Raw genomic sequence first — 26067 nt, forward strand, 5'->3', positions numbered from 1 at the left:
TATCATCATCTCTATTTTGCAACTGAAAAAATTGCAGGTCAGAAAACAGGATTTACTCAAGGTCACCCAGCTGAGAAGTGGTAGATTCACAACTGGAAGACAGATCTCTAACTCCATAGAATATGAACTTTTCAAGCATTTCATATTCCAGAGATGACCCTGCCTGCCTATATTTAATTTGAATAAATTCATAAGTTAAAAAGAAGTCATTACAAATACTTTCTTCAGAAAAAATACCCAATCCTAAAAAGAATTACTTTAATAGTTTTATGTAGGGCCAGATAATAAAAAAAGAGGGATAATGCCTGAAAATGCCAAGAACTAGTTTACAGAGTAAAAATTATTAATTTCCATAATGTAGATAGATGGAATATTTTTGGTTATTCAAATATTCTAGTTAAAATAAAATGCAGGGCAGTATTGCGAGCCAGTGGAGGAATATTCTGAGGTCCTTCCTGGGCAGAAATCGTATTCTTCTCTAATAATCGAGAAGAAATACATGAATGTTATGTCCCCTTCTACAATAGTCTTATAGTAGGGCCAACATTTTGTTTCTACATTCTGTACACATTTCATTTGTTAATTTATTTTTACAGTCAGGCCTTGGTTTCATACCTGTTTTCTTTCAGTTCAAGCACTGTTTGATACCATACCTAATTGTTTTATTTGAATTCCTTGTCATGCTATACATTTGTGAGCCACTTCTAGCAAAATCAGACCAGTGAACTATAAGATGTTCTGTAAATAGTTATCCAGACTCTTGCTAAGATGAGCACTGGTTGGCAAATTAAAAAATATGTATATAAAGTACGATGAAGATATTGGTGTTGATATGGGTGTTTCATGTTGATACTTTGAGTTTTGGCTATTTTCAGAGGACTTGTAGAGGAAATGAGATGTTTTTATATTGTATAAAAAAGAGTTATTAACATTCCTTTTAAAGTTTCATATCACAGAGAAAATAGTGCTTTTTTTTGATTGATAATTCAGTAGTTAATGATGATTTCCAATATTTTAAAGCCAAGAAAAAGTACGTGGAATAATAAGGCAATGGGAGATGATTTTAACCAGTTTAATACTAGAAACAGTTGCAGAGTAATTTCAGTTTGCTTAAGAAATGCAGTGTATGTAAGAAACAACATCTAAGGAGGTTTTCTTTTTTGGCTGGGGTCTTCATAAAAAAGATAATTTTATATACTTGAATTAAATATCTGACAAAGGTAATTCATAAGATATGAAGAGGAAAGTTTGCAGGCAAATTACCCGTCAAGTAAGGGAATACAGTGAAGGCAATAAAAAGGGAGCTCAACCTTTGTTGTCTTCAAGGAATGTTTCTTGGACACCAAAAGTATAGATAAATTCCTTTGAATAAGCCAAATTTCTTTTTGCCTGCTTGTCCTTAGAAACATGAAAGAGACAGTGAGAGAGAGAGACTGACTACTAGATAGTATTCTCTCTCTAGAGAGAGGAAAAGGGAGTGGGGACGAGAGAGAGAGAGAGAGAGAGAGAGAGAGAGAGAGAGAGAGAGAGCGAGAGCGCATACGACTAACTACTGGGTAATAAAATTAATTTCTTTTTCAGGTGATCCATGCTTAATGGAGAGAGAGAGTTATGCAGAGTTGAAAGATGATGACTTGAATAATGGTTCCATTTATTAAGATGGGATGGCTATAGGCCATATGGCTATATGTAGGTCTGGAGTTCATGACAGGGATCTGGACTGGAGATGCAGATGCAGATGCAGGAGTCATTTATTTATTTAGTCAACAAATATCTATGGAGTATTTACTATGTGCCAGGTGCATTTTGGGAAGCACTGTTCTCTGTTTACTGTAGCTGTAGCCCATAGATAATTGGACTATTTGAGGAAGTACTAGGGAGGGTGCTTTGTCTCTTCTTACATCCCTTTGTTTACTCCTCACTAAGGGAGGGAGAAAAGGTTCATCAGTAGCTCAGAATTTGAAGTTAATGGACTGCATTTTAACTGTGGGCTGAGCCACTGTATTAGTGGTGAATGTTATTAATGGCATGTCCTCTTCTTTCATTTGCTTTCGGCATCCTTGCTGCTGGCAGGTTAGATTGTCAAGGACTTTCCCCTTGTGTGAAGTATGGTTATTCCCTTTCTCTGATCTTCCCCCATGGGTCAGACTGGTTGTCAGATGGGGGACTGCAAACTCAGGTAAGCTCAGAAAAAAGCTTTCAAGTTGAGCTTGCTCTGTCTGTGGCTGTCTCTCTGTTCATCTGTGTTGGGGCTGATGAGGCAGGCCTCTCTCTGATTCTCATCCATGTGAGTAGATATGTAAGTGGATGTGGGGTTGCTGTGCAGTGCTGGCCTTTATTGCTTACTAACTCCAGGCATAGCTGAGTCTTAGGTCTCAGGCTGGGAAGCAGTGGGTCTCACTATGACCTTGAGCCTGAGCTGTATTTCCCATTCTGGCTTTCACTAGAGCTCTGCTTTGCTAATGCCGTAGTAAACAGCAAGTTTTATTTGGCCAGTGATCTCTGTGTGCATACTCCATTGGCTAGGTCTTAAAGAGAAGGAGGGGAGAGTGGCAATTCAATTCAGTTCAGTTCAACTCAACTCTGAGTGCGTTTAAATAACAAGTAGGGTACCTGAAGCCTTGGTAGTAAATAGAGAAGACAGGGACAGTATGTAAAATGAGAAAAGAGGGAAAAGATGACAGAATCCTAGGAAAAACCCACAATATTTAAGGGACAGGTATTACATTATATAACTGTACCGCGAAAGAACAGAGTAAAAAGTCAGAGGGAAACATGCTAATAGTGCCCGTGTGGACATTGGCACCAGGGGAAGTTTCAGTATTCTTCTTGTTTTCACTTTTTGTATCTTTTTTCTTCTAACAATGAGCAGTAGCTACTTTTATATCATAAAATAAAACTTAGAAAAAGTCATATGGAGAAGGAATTTAGCAGTGTGATTTAGGCAGAGGAAAAAGTCCTTGGAACAATAATGTTTTAAGATGTTAGCTGATTCTAAAATATTGCTGTTTCTCTATGGTCTCAAGGACAGAGGAATCTTCCTTCCACCCAGGCTGTGATGAACAAACCCACTCTTCTATTGCACGTGCATTGCAAGTGTGCTTCTTTTGCAGTTAATGCATGTATGAAGCAAATGTGGATTTTGACAAAATTCATTTGTGAGGTACCAACTGGGGACAATAAAGTCTGAGGCCAGGAAGCACACACCAAGGCTGGGGAAAGTGTGCAAAAGGAAAGAAGAAATCTAATGTAAGAGTAGAAGGAATTTATTTTCCATTCAACAAATCCTCATGGAGGGTCTGTTATATGTCAGGTTCTGTGAGAGGTGTTGGGAATACAGTGGTCAGCAATATTAATGTGACTTCTGTCTTCACTGACCTTCCATATTAGCAAGGGTAGTGGCAAGTAAAGAGGGAGTTACAACAGAGTGAAAATACTATGATAGGCCATTGTTACAGGAGCACCCGAAAGCATCTAAAACAGACCTCGGTGAGAGGTGAAGGGGGTGGTGGTAGTGATGTGATGGTGGTGGTGGAGAGAAGCATATAACTGCTGAGGACCTACGCTTTTCCTAGCTGTATATCTGGAGATTCCTCCCCAGACGAGAAAGTATCATTTCCCCCCAAAGCTGTATATACAAAGTTGTGATCCTTCAGTATAGATATGCTGATGTTTCTATGACTGATAAAGAAATGACTGTTATGTTAACCAACAAAATAGCTAAATATAATGAGTACTCAGCCCAGCATCTGCTTTTTAGTTTTCCTTAAGAAGCCTCTTTCACTTCAGAAGCTGTCAGGTTTCCATACCTAAATCCCCCTGAATAGTTAATTCATGAACAGAGGATGTCAAAAGCCAAGAGAGACAGGCTGTTCTATAGCAGCTGTAGCAGATTACAGCCTGTTTAGTTTGTAATGACACATGTCACAGTGCCACTCTGCTTCAGGAAAGCCGTATGTTCTATTGTTAAATGTTTTGGGTCTAAGTTCCCTCAAGGTTTCACCTCTGTGCTGGTGTGTCTCATAGATGTGTAGGGAGCCAGGGACATCAAAGCTATATCTTCTGGCTTAAAAAATTGCATGAGCAGGAGATTGCAAAAAAGATTGGGATTAAAATGCGTAGCCCTATGGTTTTATTCTCATTGCCATATGGCTCTGAGCCTATGATCTGGCAAAAATTTCAGCCTAATTTCTGGTAAGCTTTTCATTAATTAAATGTGGGAATTGGTGTGTGTAAAATGACCAGGCTAGCTATATGGGGGGCTTACCTCTGCCTTTTGGGTTTAGAGATGCAGGGAACTTTATGGGGAAGCATGGCGTTAGACCCTAACCTTTCTGGGCCGGGAGATGCAGGCTGGGGGGATGCTCAGAGAAGACTGTGGACCCATAAGGTTGTGAGGATTTAATGACAGAATGGTCATGAAAACACTTAGAACATATAATAAGCATGTAATAAACACTCAATAAACGTTCTCCTCTTTTCCTTTGCTAAAATTATTTCCCTCCTCATCCTGGCCCTCAGATTTTACCAACTCTTCTGCCATCTTGTTTGGGGACATAGAGCAGGTTTTGTGGAAGCAGAACTGTGGTAGCAGGGCCACTATTTCTACTTCAGCTTTCAGGGCAAGGACATAGTTTTCTCAAATTATAATAATTCTGGGGCATCCTTGACCTTGAACAGAAGTATCTCTCAGTTTGGCTCAGTGCCCACATCACATCTAGTCTCCCAGTCAGGGCCTGATGACAGGTGATCAGAATGTTGGGTGCAAAAGAGCAAGATTCTCACTTATAACAGTGTTCCCTTCTTTCCTCCCTTCCTTTCTTCTTCACTCTCTCCCTCCCTCCCTCCCTCCCTCTTTCCTTCTATCCTTTCCCACCAGAAAAAGGAAATAAAGCAGAAACAATTTAAAAGGAGTAGAAAAATACCTGAATTAGGAACCCTAGTTTGGCCATTTACTATAGCAATGTACCAATACTGTAGCTCTAAACTTCCTAGAAGCAAAGCAAAACTACTCAAGCGTCCAGGAGCCAAAAATAGGCTGTCTTAGCAGCTTGGAAATAATACTTCTGTGAATAATCCTAACCTTGGCTTGCTCAGTAGACTCAGTTTCAGTTCTCATCATCTTTATTGCTCAGTTCCTTTTTTGCATCTACAACTATTTGTAATCATATAAAATTGCATCTTTTCTGGTTTCTTATCTTCTATCTTGATTAGACTAATCTTCTTTTTTTTTTTTTTTTTTGTGGTGGCCTCTCACTGTTGTGGCCTCTCCCGTTGCGGAGCACAGGCTCCAGACGCGCAGGCTCATCGGCCATGGCTCACGGGCCCAGCCTCTCCGTGGCATGTGGGATCTTCCCGGACGGGGGCACGAACCCATGTCCCTGCATCGGCAGGCGGACTCTCAACCACTGCGCCACCAGGGAAGTCCTAGACTAATCTTGAGGGCAGGGACTGTGCCTGCAGTTTTTACTATTGGATACCCATTGCCTAGCGCAGTGACTTTTGCACAGTAAATGCTCGTAAATTTTTGTGAACATGAGTGAATGAAAGATTTTGAAAGGTATATTTTCTGATAATGTATACAGGTAAGTAAATGAAATCAAAAGGACTCCACCAAAAATCAGACCAAGGATGCAATTACCTCAGTTGTTAAAATTTAGGGATCAAAGACCAAGAGTAACTTAGTAGCCTATAGTTTTGCCTAGCAATTTGTTTCCAGTGGACCCAAGATATTGAAGAGTAAATAATTAAGAAGGAATCGTCAATATCTCTCCTGCATACCTAACTTATGGAACTGAGTATCATATTTGTGTTGTCTTTCTGCTAGAGTATTTTACAGACAAGGCACATGGAATTTTTCCCTCTGAGTTGGGAAAACAGGAATAACCATATCCTACAAATGAAGAAAGAAAGGGATGGCTTGTCCAAATCCAAATGGTGAGCCAGAGGCAGAGATCCCAGAAGTGACTAATGAGGTATGGGAGCCTCTCTAAGTCACTAATTCCTCTGCCTCATCTGGCAGGAGGTATAGTAATAGATGTCCTGTTACTTGTCTTACAGGGTTATTGAGAGAATTAAATCTCCTACTAGATGTGAAAGCCTTTCAGAGACACTTTATATGAATGTAAGATAAGAAAGTGTTATGTTTTATTTTACCTGCAGCATGTAGGTCTGTATTACTAGGGGAAAGCTAAACTGCTAAAACAATAGACCTAAAAGTAACGGCTCAAAAAAAGAGAAGTTTTTTTCCTTCCCACATAACAGTCCAGAGTGGTTTTAATGGTGATAGTGGTAGTGATCAGGTGGTGGGGGTAGATTCTCTCCATGCAGTCATTCAAGGACTTAGGCTGACTGTGGCTCTGCCATCCTCAACACGTGACTTGTGGTTGCTCTGGGTCATGCTTTTGTCACTTGTAGGAATGACAATGAGTTTAATGGCCCAGGCCTGAAAGTGGCACCAATTGACTTGTACTCATTGGAGGACTTTGTCACATTGCCACCCCTAACGGTGAAAAAAAGCTGGGGAATGCAGTGCAGTTGGATAGCCCTGTGCCTTCTTCTGTGATAGAAATTGAGAGTGGATTTTGGTGGGCAGCCAGCAATCGATGTCCCTGCTCTTTTATCTGGATGAGGTAAAGTCCTCCTTTTATAGGATCTCATAGCACTACATACCTCACATTTTTCACACTGGTCAAACACACAATTTCACATTTTATGTTTATTTGATTAATTTTCCCCCACTAGACAAGGGCAAGGATCATATATCTCTCGTTCATCATGGATCTCCAGCACTTGACACAGTGCCAAGCTCATAATAGCCCTTCAATAAGTATTCGTTCCATGAGAAGGAATACATGAATGTTTCAAAGACATGGTTGATCTTAAGAATCTCAAATGAGACTGTCTGGATGTATCTAGTGAGTTGCTGGGGCCTTGCTCTCATCCAGCATCTCTTTGCAACTTCTGATATACTTGGGGAAAGGAGGTGTGGTGGGCAGAATCCTAAGATGAACCCCACTGACCCTCACCCTCGTATAACCTCCTTTCCCTGAGAGTGGGTGAAACCTTTAAATATGATGAGATATTACTCCATGATTGAGTTATATGTTATATGAGTTATATGTCTCACTTGACTTTGAGAAAGGGAAATCCTGGGTGGACCCCACTTATTCACATGAGCCCTTGGAAGGGACTAGGTTCTCCATGAAGAGATTGGAAGTGTGAGGGATTTGATGCAAGGGAGATTCCTGTTGGGGGCTTTTAATATGGACGGGGCCACATGGCAAGGAATACAGGTGGCTTCTAGGAGCTGAGAGTGGCTCTCAACCGACAACCAGCAAGGAAATGGAGACCTCAGTCCTGTAACCACAAAGAACTGAATTTTGCTAACAACCTGAATGAGCTTACAAGTGGATTTTCCCCCAGAGCCTTCAGATGAGAACTCAGGCTGGCTGATGCCTTGATTTCCACTACAGAAGACCCTGAGCAGAGATCCCAAGGGAGACACTCAGATTCCTGATCTACAGAAACAATGAGATAATGAATGCGTATTGTTTTATACCACTAAGCTCATGGCAATTTGTTAGGCATTAATAGGAAACTAATACTGGTTTATGTTTGTTTATTAGGAGCAAACATAGATGGGATGGAGCTGGGGCAGGAGGAGGTTGGAGAAGAGAGAATGGTGTCTGTTTCCTTGAGGGCTTCATGGGTCTGATGTCTGAAACTTACGATGACTGATGGTTCCAGTTTGCCTGGAACTGAGGATTTCCAGGGGATGTGGGGTTTTCAAAGCCAATCCTAGGATAGTCCTGAGAAAACAAGGGCAGTTGGTGTCCCTGCAAACTGTAGGAGTTGCTTTGTGAAGAAGGGGTGCAATGAAACTGGTGATAGGATGGCCTTCTTTTGCTCAGTAGGCAGTAGGAATACAGTGCTTACTTTAGCCCATGATGGCTTGTTGTTTCAGGAGCACTGATACCAATATAATTCCGGTGGAATCTACAATAGAGGCTGTGGGGAGGTCCAGCCCTTAAGGGACTCTGCAAGTAGCAGGCTTAAGTGAGGAATCCCTGATGGAAATTATATGAATGCTAAATGTAATCACAGGGACACCTCCAGGATTTCCCACAATTAACCACACACATCTCTGAAATGGATCTGCAGCTCCTGCATGACACAGATGTGGCATGTGCCAGGGAAATTTGCATTCTCATTGGCAGTGTGACCTCATCGTAATCACAGGCTCATGACGCTAAGGTACATACACATTCACTGTGCCAGGCATTGTACTAAATGTTCTCACCATGTGCCAGGTCACAAAACCTCACAAAATCTTACAGGGTGGATATTGTACCCATTTTGATTATGAGCAATCTGAGGCTTGGTGAATTTACATGATTTGCTTAGGGATGGCCACCTGGGGCTATTTTACATGCATGCTGGATCTCCAGAAAATACTAAAAACAGCTTTAAGAATCAGTACATACAGCATCTGCAAAACACTGGAAGGACTGTGGGAGAGCACAGTGGTAATTTATCCTCTCTATTTGTCTCTGCTGACTTAGCTTAGGAGCTAGAAGCTCTGTGGAGAGAGGTAAGGGATACGTTGAGTCTGAATGCCATCTGCATAGGGTTTCTGTGGCCAAAACCTCTGCATTTATCAAGAACAACTAAACCCAGTATCTGGCCAGGAATTGATGTTAATTAAAAGACATTTGCAGATGGATTAATTGAATTAAAAAAAATTAGCACGTTCTACTATGATGCTACTTCATAAAAGAAAGACGATCTGACAAAAAGGCAGAAAAACATATCATGTTTCTTCCACATTTGCTCCTTATTTGTAGTGCCAGGGCTAATACAACCAGTAAATGAGCATCTCTCCTTCTAGCTCTTGTTTGTGAAGAAAATAGATTAAATATCTCACTTTCCAACCACTGTGTACAGTTGGGCAGGTTGTTTACTGCACAAGAGTACCTGGCACAGCAGGCATCTTTTTTCTAATTTGCAAAGAAAAAGTGCTTAGTGGGCTAGAAGCAGCCCTCCACTTTGTGCCATGTCTCTCTCTGTCTCTTTAGGCAGAGCCTGGCCTCTAAAGAGGTACAGTGTATGCTGGCAGGGCCTTTCAAATAGTACTGCTAGTCTGTCTGTTTGGTGGCATGGGTGTGAGTCAGAGGGAAAGAACTTAGCCTTGTATGTTGGGAGTTCATGTACTATTTCTGGTATAGTACCAGAAATACTGGTGTATATATATAAATATATATATATATCAGAGAACATAATATGGGGATAACAGGAAGATATCCTTGTACCACACAGACCTAGACCCACCCCCAAAACTTATGAGGGAGTTTGAATCTTTAACTAGGTGTGCAAATAACTGTTCAGTTTTTCTGTAACACATCTTGTCTTTATTAAAAGATGTGTCTGCCTAATGACAGAACACTTAATCTCCGTCATTTTTTGCTAATTTCAGTTATTTCAGGTTTCAATCCAGACAATTCTGGTCTTCTAACTTCTCCCTGACCCCCAACACCACAAAGTCGAGTTTATTTTCTCTCTTCTTTTCTCAGTTCCAGGGGCTTAAATCCAGGGGCTTACTGTGGTGGGGTCGGGGGGAGTCCTGTCCCCTGGCATTGGCAGCTGTCCCTTTGATTGATAGGAGATTTAACTCATCCCATTTGGACTTCTGTCTTTCACATCTGTGCCCACTGACCTTCAGTGTCATTCAGTGAATGTCAGTGTCAGGACATTCAGGGTACACTTGTTCCTGTTTGCAAGGAGCCGCTCAGTCTGCAAGCATTTTTTAACCACTTTGACATCCTTTTGGGAATACAGGAAAATTTTAGTTCTCTCATACCACCACAGACTTGTATAAGAGTCTTGGGGTACAGCTTTAGGGTCTTTTCTGCTTTTGAAGCCCCACTGTATTCTGGGAGTTTACTGTCCCTCTCCTGAGATCTGTCCCAAGAGAGGTGGGCACTTGTAGGGGACACTTAGCAGGGCTTAACTTTCTTACTTTTACTTTGTTCTTTTAATCAAACTTGAGCCTGAGAACTGGCTTTTATTTATAAGATAAACTTTGCTTCTTGGTCCTTAAAACCCAGTTTTTGAGACTCAGAAGCATCCCTGTCAATGTATTTCCTGTGCTGAGAGCTTTAGATCTCCTTACGGAGAGAGCTGAGACAGGACTCTTCTTTGTTGTTCTCCTGTAGTTGTCCTACCCCAAGACATAAACCTGGAGGGCCTGACTGCAGCCTGAAAAGGGAAACTAAAAAGCCCAGAGCAGATAATACCAAATATTGCTCCTTTATGCTTGCTAGAGTGAAATCAGGGACTGGACTGAGGCTGGGCAGGAGTGGCTAGAGAGCAGGACCATGAATCATTGTGTGCAGCCTCCCCGCTGACAATACCAAGCCCAGGCAGACCATCCCTGGACTATGGTTGAGTAGAGATAATTCACATACACAAGGTCTAGGAAGAAGCCTTGCAGAATAAGGGAGAGGCAGTTGCAGCCAGCAGACTCAGAGGAAGGGCGGAGCTTTGAAGAATCACCTAGAGTAGCATCCAAAGAAGAAATCTCATCATCCTCAAAATGTGTATGGAGAGGACTTCCCTGGTGGCACAGTGGTTAAGAATCCACCTGCCAATGCAGGGTACACGGGTTCGAGCCCTGGTCTGGGAAGATCTCATATGCCATGGAGCAACTAAGCCTGTGTGCCACAACTACTGAGCCTACGTTCCACAACTACTGAAGCCTGCGCGCCTGGAGCCTGTGCTCTGCAACAAGAGAAGCCACCGCAATGAGAAGCCCGTGCACCACAACGAAGAGCATCCCCTGCTCGCTGCAAATAGAGGAAGCCTGCGCACAGCAATGAGGACCCAAGGCAGCCAAAAATAAATAAATGAATTTATTTAAAAAAAAAAGAGTATGGGGTCTGGGTTCAAATTCTTTTTTTTCTAATTGGGGTATAGTTGTTTTACAGTGTTGTATTAGTTTCTACTCTACAGCGAACTGGAGATCTCTATGCTATACAGCAGGTTCTTATTAGAAGAATAATAAGAATAAAGATAAAGAAACTAGGATAAGCAATGATGTAAAAACTAAATGGATTAGTTTTGAAAAGTCTAAGATATCTTTTCCCAATTTAACATGTAACTTGCTTAAAAGTATTTACAAAACCCTGTACTATGAGCTCTGGGGACAAAGAACTATTAGATAAAGCCGGGATTCCTTCAAATCCATGGATACCCATGCTTTAAATCCTGAATGCCAAAAGCTTGACTTTTACTCAGGCAGAAGAATATAGACAGTCCTTACGGAGTGATCCTACTGAGCATTTTGTAGTGCATCAAATTTAGATGACTTCACGATGATAGAAAGGACATTCCCTTTATTGTGTTCATTTTAACAATATTTTTTCTGGATGTTTGTTTCATGATTGTGTTAGTCTGCTTGGGCTGCCATGTCGCAATACCACAGGCTGGATGGCTTAAACAACAGAAATTTATTTTCCCAAACTTATGGAGGCTGAAAGTCCAAGATCAAGGTGCTAGCAATATTTGTTTCTTGGGAAGCCTTTCTTCCTGGCTTGTAGATGGCTGACTTATAGCTGTAGCCTCACATGACCTGTCCTCTGCAAGTACACAGAGAGAAAGAAAGAAAAAGAGAAAGAGAGAAAAGGAGAGAAAGGGAGAGAGAGAGAGATATCTGGTGTTTCTTCCTCTTTTTATAAGGACACTAGCCTTATTGGATTACGGCCCCACCCTTATGACCTCATTTAACTTTAATTACCTTCTTAAAGGCCTTATCTCAAATATAGTCACATGGGGGTCCAGGATTCAATGTACAAATTTTAAAGCGACACAATCCAGTCCCTATCAGCAGTCCTCTACCTTCAGTTGTGTATCATCTCCTGGAGGGGACAGACATGCTCAACTTCTTGCAATGCAAGGAGAGTGGAATCAGCACTGGGATAGGAATACAAGAAAGTGCTGAGGGAGTTAAGAGGTTACCATTAGTAACTGCCACAGCCTTCTCCAAGTTAACCTTTTCCTTATCTCTTTAGTTACTTGTTTCTTTGTAAACATCGATCGAATTTGTGTCAGTGGTGTTTTCAAACTGTGTTCTACAGAGCCCTAGTGTTCCATGGCTGTGTTTTAGTGATTTCTTAAATGTGTGCTCCAGATTTCATTTAAAAATACAGTTCAACTATTAAAACTGTAATAAAATAACACGTAAACAAGCCACATGAAATAACTCATGTGTGTTATATACCAAATTTTAATACATTAAGGACCACTTAAAAAAACAACTTAGAGTGCCAGGTTATCTTGATGCCCTGTAGGCCTTGGAATGAAACCATTGCCATTTCTGTCAAATTGAAGAATAGCTTTAGAACACAAAGCAAACTATCAGAAATAGTTTATCTATGCAAAGAAGCAAAAAAATTATGCAGATAAATTGAATGTTGAGGTTAATGTATAATTTAATTCTCATTTAAGCCCCGATTTCTGCTTTTTTTCTTTTCATTAAAATAAACTTACTGACTTAATAAAATTGTTATGTATATGATGTTATACATCAAATTTATGCTAATGAATTTATGTTAATAAATAATGCCTTTATACTTATTTAATGTAAGATTTCATCTGAAAGTAGGGTTGCTGCTAAAGCAAGTTTGAAACCACCGTTCTATTTGCTTACATGTATCCTATGCTGTGTGTACTATTAAACAACTGACAACTGCTGAAGGCTATCATATGATGTATATCAAACAGTGAGGTGTGATATGGACCAAACAGTTAAGATGAGGCACATGGAAGTCTAGGTGGTTAGACACACATGTCATTTACGTGTCATTGAGTCATTGGTTGAGTCATTGGTTTTACAGCCTGACAGTGAGCAGTCATTCATTATAAATCATTAGAATTTTAATTTTAAAAATTAGTGTAGGGAGCTGAGTTGGGGAGGGACATTAATATGAGTATTTGGTATTAAGATGAGAACAGCTCAGTAGGAAACTTCCTAATGGAAATGTCACTGATAGTAATTACCCCTTTCCAGTCAAGCAGCTCTTTGATTTTCCTCCAGTGTTAGGGGACCAGGCAGCCTGACAGAGACAGCGAAGCAAGAAGGGTGGTTTAGAAAGCTAGAGAATCTGGAAATCTGGCTAAGGAATTTGGAGACAGCATGTAATTTGATATTTGTATCATCTGAAGAGTGCATTGGGTCATGCTTTTTAATCGCTAAGTGGAAATTCATCAGGGGCAAACTGGTGTGGGATGAGAATGGAGACGAGGAGCAAGAATCCCAGGACCCACAGATGTGTACTGGTGGGCAGGAGGTGGGCAGGAGAACCAGCCAAGGTCAGGGGAACACTAACAGCCGCTCTCACCATTCTCCCATGAGATCTTTCTAGCTCTCTGAGGGCCCAAGGGTGGTGTGCCAGTGACCCTTGGAGCTTTAGGAAGATGTATAGCATCATCTTTCTTGTAGGCAGCATGTGAGATATTTATCATCACTCAAAGCTTATGAAATCTTAACATTAATTAAACTGAATGTACAAAAAGCTCTAAATAGAGTTCCCGAACCGAAGTAGCTTCTTTTAGCTTAAAAAAAAAAAATTCTTGGAATCCTTAAACCTAGTATCAGCAACATCCTACTTCCAGAGAATATGCTTACAAGTTGAAGGGTGAAATTTCTGTTGATTACACAGCTTCTTGCCAGTGGATAAATATGTTTGCCTTCCATTCTTTAGTTTTCCAGTGTTATTATCTTTTATCATTTTCTCCCTCATAGAAACAGCTTTGTGATCTACTCAAAATGAAGAGATTGAATGAGAATTCTCGTCCTGTATTTTTCTTTTCTTCTTCAATGATGAAAACTTTCTTTATAAAGAACATTAAGGGAAACATGTCAGAAGGCTTAAATTATCTGTCTTTTCATGTGACAAGTTAATAATAAGATTGAGTTCTATCTCTCTCTGGGGTGAGTCTCATTTCTCTGAGAATACATAATACACAGAGAAATACACATTGAGATAACAGTGTATAAATATGGCAAAATGCTTAAGATTTCCATGGTGACGTTAGATGAATACTTTCAATATCTGAATTTTTTTTTGTCAAGAAAGGAAATACTACAGCTATCCTTCTGTAAAGCTAACCTGACTCTGTATTAACTGGCTGATGTAATGTTCAGGGTATTTTTTGGTTGATTTCCTAGAGTCAGAGATAACATGACGCTTCACTGTGTCTGATTTTTGTGGGTTGGTAATGGTTCAGACACATGGGAGTAATTCAAAGCTTTGCTTTTGCGAGTTCAATAATTCCATCTCCACTTAGAAATGAAATGATAGATTTTTTTAAAGCAACTAAATAATGCATGGTGTGATGGGATAAGGAGAGTATTGCTAAAATTCACATCAGAAAGCATCCTCTGTCATACCGCTCGATTCTCAGAGCTGTTCCATTAGTGCCCCTTTAACGTAATATTTCCCAATTAAATGTGTTGGTAAGAATTATTCATTTTAATAATTAAAGAGCTTCCCCAGCTCCCTGAAGAGCGTTACCATGGAGGCCCAGGTCCACTGCTGGGAATAATCACAGCATGCTAATATAAGGAGAGGGTGACAGTTGAATGCTAGTATTGCCATCAGGCGAAACTAACTTTGGACTTGTTTCAGTGGCTGGGCCCTGGGACACCCATGAAGTGACCTTTTGCTGTAGCAGGCTGTGATATGGGTTAGTTTTGTGGCTATGATGGAGTATAAAATTTATCACTTGTTATGTATGTAGACTGTGCTTTGAGACTTTCTAGGATGACATGAGAAAGCTTTTTGACTGTCTTCAATATTACTTAATTATTAGGCAGTGATTCCCCCAATTGGGTTTAGTGATGCCTTAGAGCTGCCGTGAAATTCTGCAAAAATTCTCTTTCATTTTAATTTAAAAGAAATATATGACCTTGGGGCTGTTAGGAGAGGCTGATGTAAAATAAACTTTGAGAAGGGGTCTTAACTAAATGTAACAGTAGTCATTGGTCTGCTGGCAGCAGCTGTGTTGAATCTGGGTCTCAAGGTGGTAGTGAGACAGTGCCCTCTTGGGTATAAAATGCCAGTAAAGGTAATCACAGCTGACAGCATTAGGGGATTGATAATTCCCAAACACTTGAGTTACTATTATAAGAAAGTTATATAGTACCATAAAGCCAAAGACTCCATCCCATTACTTCATTATTTTCAAATAATGATAAGAATTAAGGTAACCATCACCACTACTACTCCTGGTAATCATCATCCTAATAAAAGAGTGCATGCTTAGAGAGTACTTACCATGGAACACTGGTTCTAAGTGCATTACGTAAATGGAAGCATTTAATTATGATCTACAAAGATCAGGTCCTAGATTCTGATAATTTGATAAAGATATCAATAGTGGTAACTATGTCTACAAATATTAGCACTAGCCCTGTAATGATAATGCTTTGTGACTGTTTAGTACTACACATCTTTGAAACCACTCTCACACTTAATTCATTTGATTCTTGCAACAAACCATTGAGGTAAACAGAGCTATTTTTATGTTAGTTGTACAGAGACATTATGAGATTTTCCAAAGTTTCAACAGTTAATCTTGGATTCCCAGAATCTCCAAATTGGAAGTATTTTACAGATTTTTACCAGTGAGAAAAAACTGACTTATAGAGATCTGTGGTTTGCTCAGGCTTTAGGTCTTGTCACTGTCATTCTTATGAATTTCCCACAACATTGGTATTTTTGCTTTGATTTTCAAAACTGGAATGATCATTCTTTAGCTTTCCTTGATAGGAGGCAGCTTTGCTTAAAGTCCCTTAGGAACACTCTGAGAACAAGAGCAACGTGGCTTCTCTAGAGGGTTTTCATCATTTCCGAAGTTAGTTAACCTGGAAAATGAATAAAAGATCAGAAGGCAGAAAAGGGCAGATGGTAGAGGGGGAGAGCAGATTACCTGTCTTTGGTTTCTGACACCCTCCCTGGGATAGGACAGAATTGAGCACTTTCTGGTTCAGGCAGTGAGTGGACTGTGGTATTGTCTCCCATAGGATTCTAAGCTGCAGTCAGCCCATCTTGGGTGGCTTTCTCAAAGTTTTTGTTCATGTTTGGGAGTAGTCATAATGTAGTCGTGATGTGTGAGGGATGGCCAGAAGCCTGGGCTATAAGAGCCAGCTCTCCACATTCCTCCCAGGGTGGATCTGATTCTCCATCTGTCAGCAGGCCTTGCCACAATCTTCTCTGTAATTCAGGCCCTGTCTTGACAGATGGTTCTTACGTGATGTTATAATTGTTTTTGTTTTAGGAGAAGCTTTCTCAGCCCTCAATTTATAGTTAACATTTTAGTTAAATCTTTCTCTGTTATTTTGGGCAGTATATAGCTATGACCTAGTGATTTTCATGTATACTGAGTAGTATAAAAACCTGCTAATTCATAAGTTTGAGTACAACAATACATGCACATGATGTTTGCAGCACCCCTGAATTGAAGGTAGAGTCATCAATAACTACTGTGAGTAGAAAGGGAGAGAGATTCCTCTTATGGTTTGTCCCCTAAGTTCCTCCATGTCCCAGTTGTGCTATTTTCCATATTCCTAGATAGTTACAATCTACTACTTATCTGGCTAACTCAATCAGGGTACATTTGGTTGTAAGGAATAAAACTGAGTAAAATGAATCAGCTTAAAAAAAAATGAAGGATTCATTTTAAGGATACAACAGGGGATTTCAAGGCAGTCCACAGGTAGGAAATGAAGTGTGGCCTGTTCTTATGGGACGGGGATTTGGAAATATTGTCAGGGTGCAAACTCTCTTTCTCTTTCTGTACTTTTCTTTCTGGAATGTCATTGTATTTGCTGTCTGCTTTTCTTGGAACATCTGTAGACTGTTTTGTGCTGCTGGCATAGCCTATCATGGCCATCTCCAAACGGCAGCTTCAGTTCTAAAATTTCCCTATTTTATAGTCTCATGTTGGCAGCCAGCTGACCTGGACTCTGTATATCAGTCACTCTTCTTAATTGTAAGCATCAGAAACCACCATGGCTAATTTAAACAGAAAACGAATTTACTGGGGGATACTGGGGAGCTCACAGAATTGTTGGAAACTGTTGGTAAATGGGCAGGAAACAGGGGACGTCATAGCCAGAACCAGAGCCACAGAGCAGGCCCTGTGAGGACACTACTGCTGCCAAGTACTAGACCTGACTAGTGCTTAGACCACTGACCCTGGGGGCACTGGATTAAATACAGTAAGTCCCCTGCATATGAGCGAGTTCCATTCCGAGAGTGTGTTCGTTAAGTCCAACAAAGTTAGCCTAGGTACCCAACTAACACAATAGGCTCTATGGTGCTATACTGTAATAGGTTTATAATACTTTTCACACAAATACATAAAAAACAAACACAAAAAATAAAACATTTTTAATCTTGCAGTACAGTACCTTGAAAAGTACAGTAGTACAGTACAGCAGCTGGCATACAGGGGCAGGTTTGCATCTTTGAAAGTTGCAACTTGAATGTTTGTATGTAGGGGACTTAACTGTATTGCTACTTCTACTGCTGCCCATCCTGGCCCCCTTGAAGTAAGATTCTCTAGTGTCCCTACAACTGTGCATCACTAGCTTCCAATTCAAAATCCAGGGCAGGTACTTCTGATTGGTCAAGCCTAGGTCATGTGCCAATTCCTTGGCTGCACAGGAGGCTGGGAAAGCAAGTATCAGGAACTTTCAGGCTCTATAGTAAAAAGAAGGCTGTCCCTTCCACCATGTCTCATAAGGTGGGAAATTCCTCAAACCCAAGAAGGGTATTTAGATTCTGGGCAGCCCAAAAAGCCAAAACCAAATGGTCACAATACTCCGTGTCCCAGTTCCTCATGTTTGAATGAATATGAACAATCCATTTTGAGTCAGATATCCATCCCTAAACCAATCGTCTATGACCAGTGAAACAAGATGCCTTTATACATAGGGCTGCACTTTCCAGGGATTTAGGTGGCAGATTCTTCTCTAAGGAGGGGGGTGATGTGTGTGAAATCAGGGGTAGGTATCATGGCTATCTCTATTCCTGACACCGGCTCAAGATTAATTACTGAGGTGAATTGTTATATTACTTGCTAACTTGCCATCTGTTGCATTAATATGTTTATTTAGTTTCCCTAGAATAAAAATGGTACTTCGGGGCATTTAGTAGCTTCATGGACCCAGACCTCTTCCAGAAGGTCCAGTTCCTTTTCCTTCTTAGGTAATTGACACATTCGAGCCTACTCTTTTGCCAGACACTTGAAATTGTAGCTTCTAATATTCACCAGACTGTGTCTAATGAAACAGCCCTATGGGGCTTTGACAGAGGTCTGGCAGGTATATTTTTTGAGGTATCTACCTGTGTAATCTTTGAGAAAACCTACCTGTGTATCTCTCAGGGATAGGTAAAGTGTGAAAATGGAAAAATGCTTTGGAGAGATAAAAAACTACTAAATAATAATTTATTACAATTACTTTTGCTCATTGAAAAAATATATATCGTGTGCCTATTATATGCTAGGAACTGTGCCAAATTTAGTTCCATTAAATTTCGTTTTCTTATTTTAAGAAGAAATGCTCATGGTAAATTGAAATAAAAGAAATCTCTCTCAACTGTAGCCAAGTAAATAACCAGTAAGAGCCATATATAGCCATACATAGTAAAAACCATATATAGCTTTTCGTTTCTATAATTTGATAGTTTGGATATTTGGGATTCAAGTATAAGGAGACTGGGTATCTTGCTCAATATTATAGTCCCCCAGGAGCATTTGAAATTTTTTTCATTAATGAAGAATTCTGAAACTCTTTCAGTAGTTTTTGTTTGGGGGCCTGAATTTTAAAAGTACAACTGGGTATTTGTTTTGAATTAGGCAAATGGTGCCAGGAGCAACAATTATCATTTTATGATAATTTATCGTTTACTGTTTATCGTTTATCGTTACATTTATCGTTTACTGTTATTTGAGCTTTAGAGGAAGAAAAAGAAAGCTTGTGGGAAATACCAAAGTTGATTGGTAATAAAAGGAGTCTATAAGAAGAAAACACAAGTATGAATGAATATTATATGAAAACTTCATCATATTGAGGGGCAAGAATAGTAGAAAGATTTTCTTAATTTATACAGTCAGATTTTTAAAGTACGAGACTGTCATATTAAATGTGGTGAAAATATTTGGTTTTTGGAAGGAAGATGTGGAAGCTTAAACATGGGTGTATATTTAAAAATATTAATGATTTACTGTACCTTTTTTACTAATTCACCTTGTGATCTACATCCACATCTGTCTTTGTTCTGAAGGTCTGTTGTGTCCCAGAAAGATGTTGTAGTTGTATTTCAAAAGCAATGACACAATTATGTTACAAAAATGATCAGTGGGGCAGTTTTGTTTGATAACATGATTGTATGTGAGATATATCAAAATAAGCCATGCTCTTTTATACCATTTTAAAAAAGAAGAAAACATGACAGGCGAAATAGTAATTTGTATACTCAGTAGATTTAAGACAAATCACTGTAAAATAAACTTTTTAGCTCTTAGGGGGACTGAGTTTTTGTTCAAGGTGCAAATACACATATAATGGTAGGCATGGCTGTAACTTGGAACCACATGTCTACTGGAATGAGTTCCTCCTGCAACTACTCCTGTTCAACCAAAGTATGGATGGGTAAAACCCTCATAATGTAAAGATTAAAATCAAGCAAACTTACTATCTAACTGAATTCTCTAAAATAAGACTTGGCCAACTTTCTATAAAGGGCCAGATAGTGAATGTTTTTGGCTTTGTGGGTACTATGGTATCTATCACAACTACTCAACTCTGCCGTTAGAGCGTAAAAGCATCCATAGACAGTATGTAAATGAATAAGTGTGACTGTGTTCCCATAGGATTTTATTTATGGGCACTGAAATGTGAAATTCACATAATTTCATGTGTCACAAAACATTCTTCTTCTTACTTTTTTTTTTAGACATTTAAAAATGTAAAGACTGTACTTAGGTGTGAGGGCCATATAAAAACAGGTTATGGCCAAATTTGGCCCATAGGCTGTAATTTACCAGCCCTGCTTTAAAGTGTACTGGCCTGGGACTTCCCTGGTGGCGCAGTGGTTAAGAATCTGCCTGCCAATGCAGGGGACACAGGTTTGATCCTGTTCTGGGAAGATCCCACATGCTGCAGAGCAACTAAGCCAGTGCACCACAACTACTGAGCCTGTGCTCTAGAGCCCACGAGCCACAACTACTGAGCTTATGCACCACAACTACTGAAGCTTGCGTGCTGCAACTACTGAAGCCCACATGCCTAGAGCCCATGCTCCACAACAAGAGAAGCCACCGCAATGAGAAGCCCACGCACTGCAACGAGGAGTAGCCCCCACTCACCGCAGCTAGAGAAAGCCCGCATGCAGCAACAAAGGCCCAACACAGCCAGAAATAAATAAAATTAAACAAACAAACAAAAAACCAAATTTACCTCTTCTTATATAAAATCACCAAACCGGATTAGGACCCACTCTAATCCAGTATGACTTTAACTTAACTTGATTACATCTGCAAAGACCCTATTCCCAAATAAGGTCACGTTCAGAGGTACCAGGGGTTAATATTTAAACATATCTTTTGGGGGTACAGCATTCAATTTACATTATCTGGTATCTCATCCTTGCTTGTCACATCAATCCTGTTCTTTTTTTCTTCTCACTTTCCTTAAAGTGACTTTTTTGCTTACTCAGAGTTTTGTCATTCTTCTTTTTTTTTTTTAAACATCTTTATTGGAGTATAATTGCTTTACAATGGTATGTTAGTTTCAGCTTCACAACAAAATGAATCAGTTATATATATACATATGTTCCATATCTCTTCCCGCTTGCGTCTCCCTCCCTCCCACCCTCCCTATCCCACCCCTCTAGGTGGTCAGAAAGCACCGAGCTGATCTCCCTGTGCTATGCGGCTGCTTCCCACTAGCTATCTACCTTACGTTTGGTAGTGTATATATGTCCATGCCTCTTTATCGCTTTGTCACCGTTTACCCTTCCCCCTCCCCGTACCCTCAAGTCCATTCTCTAGTAAGTCTGTGTCTTTATTCCTGTTTCACCCCTAGGTTTTTCATGACATTTTTTTTTTCTTATATTCCATATATATGTGTTAGCATACGGTATTTGTCTCTCTCTTTCTGACTTACTTCACTCTGTATGACAGACTCTAGGTCTATCCACCTCATTACAAATAGCTCAATTTCGTCTCTTTTTATGGCTGAGTAATATTCCATTGTATATATGTGCCACATCTTCTTTATCCATTCATCCGATGATGGACACTTAGGTTGTTTCCATCTCTGGGCTATTGTAAATAGAGCTGCAATGAACATTTTGGTACATGACTCTTTTTGAATTATGGTTTTCTCAGGGTATATGCCCAGTAGTGGGATTGCTGGGTCATATGGTAGTTCTATTTGTAGCTTTTTAAGGAATCTCCATACTGTTCTCCACAGTGGCTGTATGAATTTACATTCCCACCAACAGTGTAAGAGGGTTCCCTTTTCTCCACACCCTCTCCAGCATTTATTGTTTCTAGATTTTTTGATGATGGCCATTCTGACTGGTGTGAGATGATATCTCATTGTAGTTTTGATTTGCATTTCTCTAATGATTAGTGATGTTGAGCATCCTTTCATGTGTTTGTTGGCACTCTGTATATCTTCTTTGGAGAAATGTCTATTTAGGTCTTCTGCCCATTTTTGGATTGGGTTGTTTGTTTTTTTGTTATTAAGCTGCATGAGCTGCTTATAAATTTTGGAGATTAATCCTTTGTCAGTTGCTTCATTTGCAAATATTTTCTCCCATTCTGAGGGTTGTCTTTTGGTCTTCTTTATGGTTTCCTTTGCTGCGCAAAAGCTTTTAAGTTTCATTAGGTCCCATTTGTTTACTTTTGTTTTTATTTCCATTTCTCTAGGAGGTGGGTCAAAAAGGACCTTGCTGTGATTTATGTCATAGAGTGTTCTGCCTATGTTTTCCTCTAAGAGTTTGATAGTTTCTGGCCTTACATTTAGGTGTTTAATCCATTTTGAGCTTATTTTTGTGTATGGTGTTAGGGAGTGATCTAATCTCATACTTTTACATGTAACTGTCCAGTTTTCCCAGCACCACTTATTGAATAGGCTGTCCTTTCTCCACTGTATATTTCTGCCTCTTTTGTCAAAGATAAGGTGACCATATGTGCGTGGGTTTATCTCTGGGCTTTCTATCCTGTTCCATTGATCTATATTTCTGTTTTTGTGCCAGTACCATACTGTCTTGATTACTGTAGCTTTGTAATATAGTTTGAAGTCAGGAAGCCTGATTCCTCCAGCTCCATTTTTCGTTCTCAAGATTGCTTTGGCTATTCGGGGTCTTTCGTGTTTCCATACAAATTGTGAAATTTTTTGTTCTAGTTCTGTGAAAAATGCCATTGGTAGTTTCATAGGGATTGCATTGAATCTGTAGATTGCTTTGGGTAGTATGTCATTCTTCTTTACCATAAGATTGTCTTGTCCATGGTTTTGGCTTGCAGCATGCCAACTCCATCTCACACTGCCCTTCATTTGTTTTTTCTTCAACTTCTGCAGCTGACCACAGCATTTTTATTTCCTAATTCAAATACCAAGAAGATGATCCCAATTGGCCAGATTTTCGCTTTTTGTTCTAGGCTTTAAGTTACAGTCAGTCAATATAGGGTTTACCTCTGAGTCAGGTGTTCACTCCAGATTTCAAACAGTTGGGTATGGGGTCACATAGACATGACTATTTAGGCAGAAGGAGCCCTTGATGAATCCTATATGCACTTAATGAACTGTATTAACTGTACAAGGGACTGTATTCTAGCCCCTAGAACTGTATTAACTGGCAAGGTATTTTATAGAAATAGACAAGATCATTCTAAGTTTTATATGGAGAGGCAAAGGAACTAAAATAGATAAAAAAGTTTTGAAAAATAAGAACAAAGTGGGGGGAATCATCCTACTTTATTTCAAGACATTATAAAACTATGGTAATCACGACTGTGTGGTTGGCAGAGGGATAGATACTTAGACCAATGGAATGGAACAGAGAACCCAGAAATACACCCAAACAAAAGTATGCTCAACTGATTTTTAACAAGTGTACAAAAGCACTTAGATGGAGGAATGATAGTTTTTTGTATTGTTAGAACAACTGGATGTCAATAGTCAAAAAAAACTCAACCTAAATCTTATATGTTATACAAAAATTAACTCAAAATAGATCATAAACTTAAATGTACACAGCACATGGTATTTCATACCTGCTTCTCACAGCATTCCCATTCCATTTTCTTAACATTTCTCTTAACAGGGTCTTTCACAAAGCAACATTTAAAAATTTTGGTGAAAATTTATTGATTTTTTTCTTTTATTAATGATGCTTAAAAAATTTTTTTTTAACATCTTTATTAGAGTATAACTGCTTTACAATGGTGTGTTAGTTTCTGCTGTATAACAAAGTGAATCAGCTATACATATACATACATCCCCATATCTCCTCCCTATCCCACCCCTCTAGGTGGTCACAAAGCAAATGGTGCTTTTTGGTATGTCCAAGAGCTCTTGATCAATCCCTAGGTTCCAAAGATTTTCTCTCATGTTTTCTTCCAAAAGTTTTATATTTTACATTTAAATATTTGCAAACTACATATCTGATAAAGGAGTCATATCTAGAATTTGTAATGGACTCTCAAAATTCAGCAGTAATAGAAAACAAGAAATTTGATTAGAATGTGGGCAAAAACCATGAAGAGTCATTTCACCTAAGAGGATAAACAAATGGCAAATCAGCACATGAAAAGATGTAAAACATCCTTTGCCATTAAGGAAATGAACATTAAGACCACAGTGAGATATTACTCCATACCCAGTAGAACAGCTGAAATAAAAAATTGTAAGAACACCAAATGCTGGCAAGGATACTAACAAACTGGACTCTAAATCACTGTTGAGAATGTAATATGGTATAGCCATTCTGGAAATAGTTCGGTAGTTTCTTTTTTTTTTGTTTGTTTTTTGTTTTTTTTTGGTAGTTTCTTGAAAAAATGAAATATACCCTTACTATATAATCTAGTAATCACATTTGTGCATATTTTTCCAGTTAAATGAAAATTTTTGTCCTTAGAAAAAAATTGTATACAGTGGTTCATAGTAGATTTATTTGTAATAGCCCCAAACTGGAAACAAAATGTCTTACAATACATGAATCATTAAACAAACTCTGATATATCTATACCATGAATATTACTCAATGAAAAAGGAACAAGCTAGTGATACAACAACTTGGAAGAATCTCATGCTGAATAAAAGAAAGCCAGTCTCAAAATTTCTCACACTGTATGATTTTATTCATATAAAATTCTTAAAGTGACAAAATTATAAAGGTGGAGAACCAGTTGATGGTTGTTAGGGGTTAGGGTTGGTGGGGAGAAGGGAGTAGGTATGGCCTTAAGGGGTAGCATGAGGGGGATACTTGTGGTGATGGAATAGTCTTTTATTTTGATTGTGGCAGTGGTTACACAGTTCTAGTCATGTGATGAAATGACATAGAATTATAAACACACGTTATACCTATATCAATTTCCTGGTTTTGATATTGTACTATAATTGCGTAAGATCTAACCTATGGGGGAACTAGGTGAAGAGTACACAAGATGTCTCTGTACTATCTGTGTAACTCCCTATGAATTTATATTTCAAAACTGTATTAATTTAGTCCCTGAACTCAGAGAGCAGAAAATGTAAGGAATCAGTAAGTGAGGCTACCTTGAAATTTCTATACTTGTTTCTTTCTTTCATTACTGTGTGTTTTTAGGTGTGTATACATTTGTATCTTCTTGATGTATTGACTCTTTTATCATTATTAAATGTTCCTCTTTAGCTTTAGTAATATTTATTGTTTTAATGTCTAGTTTGTCTGATATTCATATAGTCACTCCAGCTCTTCTAAAGTTACTACTTGTATGGTGTATCTTTTTTTCATCCTTTTATTTTCAACCTGCTTGTGGATTTGAATGTAAAGTTTGTCTCCTGTAGACAGCATCTCATTGGATCTTGGTTTTTGTCCTGTCTGACAATCTGTCTTTTGATTAAAGTATTTAGTTTATTCACATTTAATGTAATTACCAATATATTTGGATTTACATCTTCCATTTTGCTATTTGTTTTGCATATGTCTCATGTTGTTTTGTTTTTTTGTTTCTCTTTAATGTCTTCTTTTGTGTTAAACAAAGCTTTTTGTGTACCATTGCAACTTCTCTGTTAGTTAAATTTTTTTTTGAGTTATAGTCTTAGTTGTTACTCTAGGGATTACAACATGCATCTGAATTTATCACAGTATACTCAGGTTAATACTGACTCAGTACTGGTAAAATGTAGAAACTTTGTTCCAACAAAGCCATTGTACTAATATTGTCATATATGTTGTGCATTAATCCCTATAATGCAGTGCTGTTATTACTGCTTTATATAATCTTATGTTTTTAAAATAAATTGAGAGGAAAATAAAAAATATATTTAGCCTTTTCTTTTTCTTTTTTTGGCTGCACCATGCAGCTTGTGGGATCTTAGTTCCCCGACCAGGGATTGAACCCATGACCGCTGCAGTGGAAACGTGGAGTCCTAAGCACTGGACTGCCAGGGAATTCCTCATATAGCCTTTTGTTCTTATCATACATATTTATCAATTCTAGTACTCTTTATTTATTCCAGTGTATTTCAGTTATCTCTGGTGTCATTTGCTTTCAGTGTAAAAGATTACCTTTAGGATTAAAAAATTTTTGTTTTAAAGTTTTATTATTTTATTTTAATTTTTATACAATTTTTAAAGGTTACACTCCATTTACAGTTATTACAAAATATTGGCTATATTCCCTGTGTTGTACAATAGATCCTTGTAGCCTGTCTTACACCCAGTAGTTTGAACCTCCATTCCCCACCCCTATATTGCACCTCCTCTCCCTCTTCCCACTGTTAAC

The sequence above is a fragment of the Aethalodelphis obliquidens genome, unplaced genomic scaffold (assembly GCF_003676395.1).
Source record: "Aethalodelphis obliquidens isolate GAN/ISIS:26980383/991018 unplaced genomic scaffold, ASM367639v1 scaffold7, whole genome shotgun sequence".
Classification (NCBI taxonomy): Eukaryota; Metazoa; Chordata; class Mammalia; order Artiodactyla; family Delphinidae; genus Aethalodelphis; species Aethalodelphis obliquidens.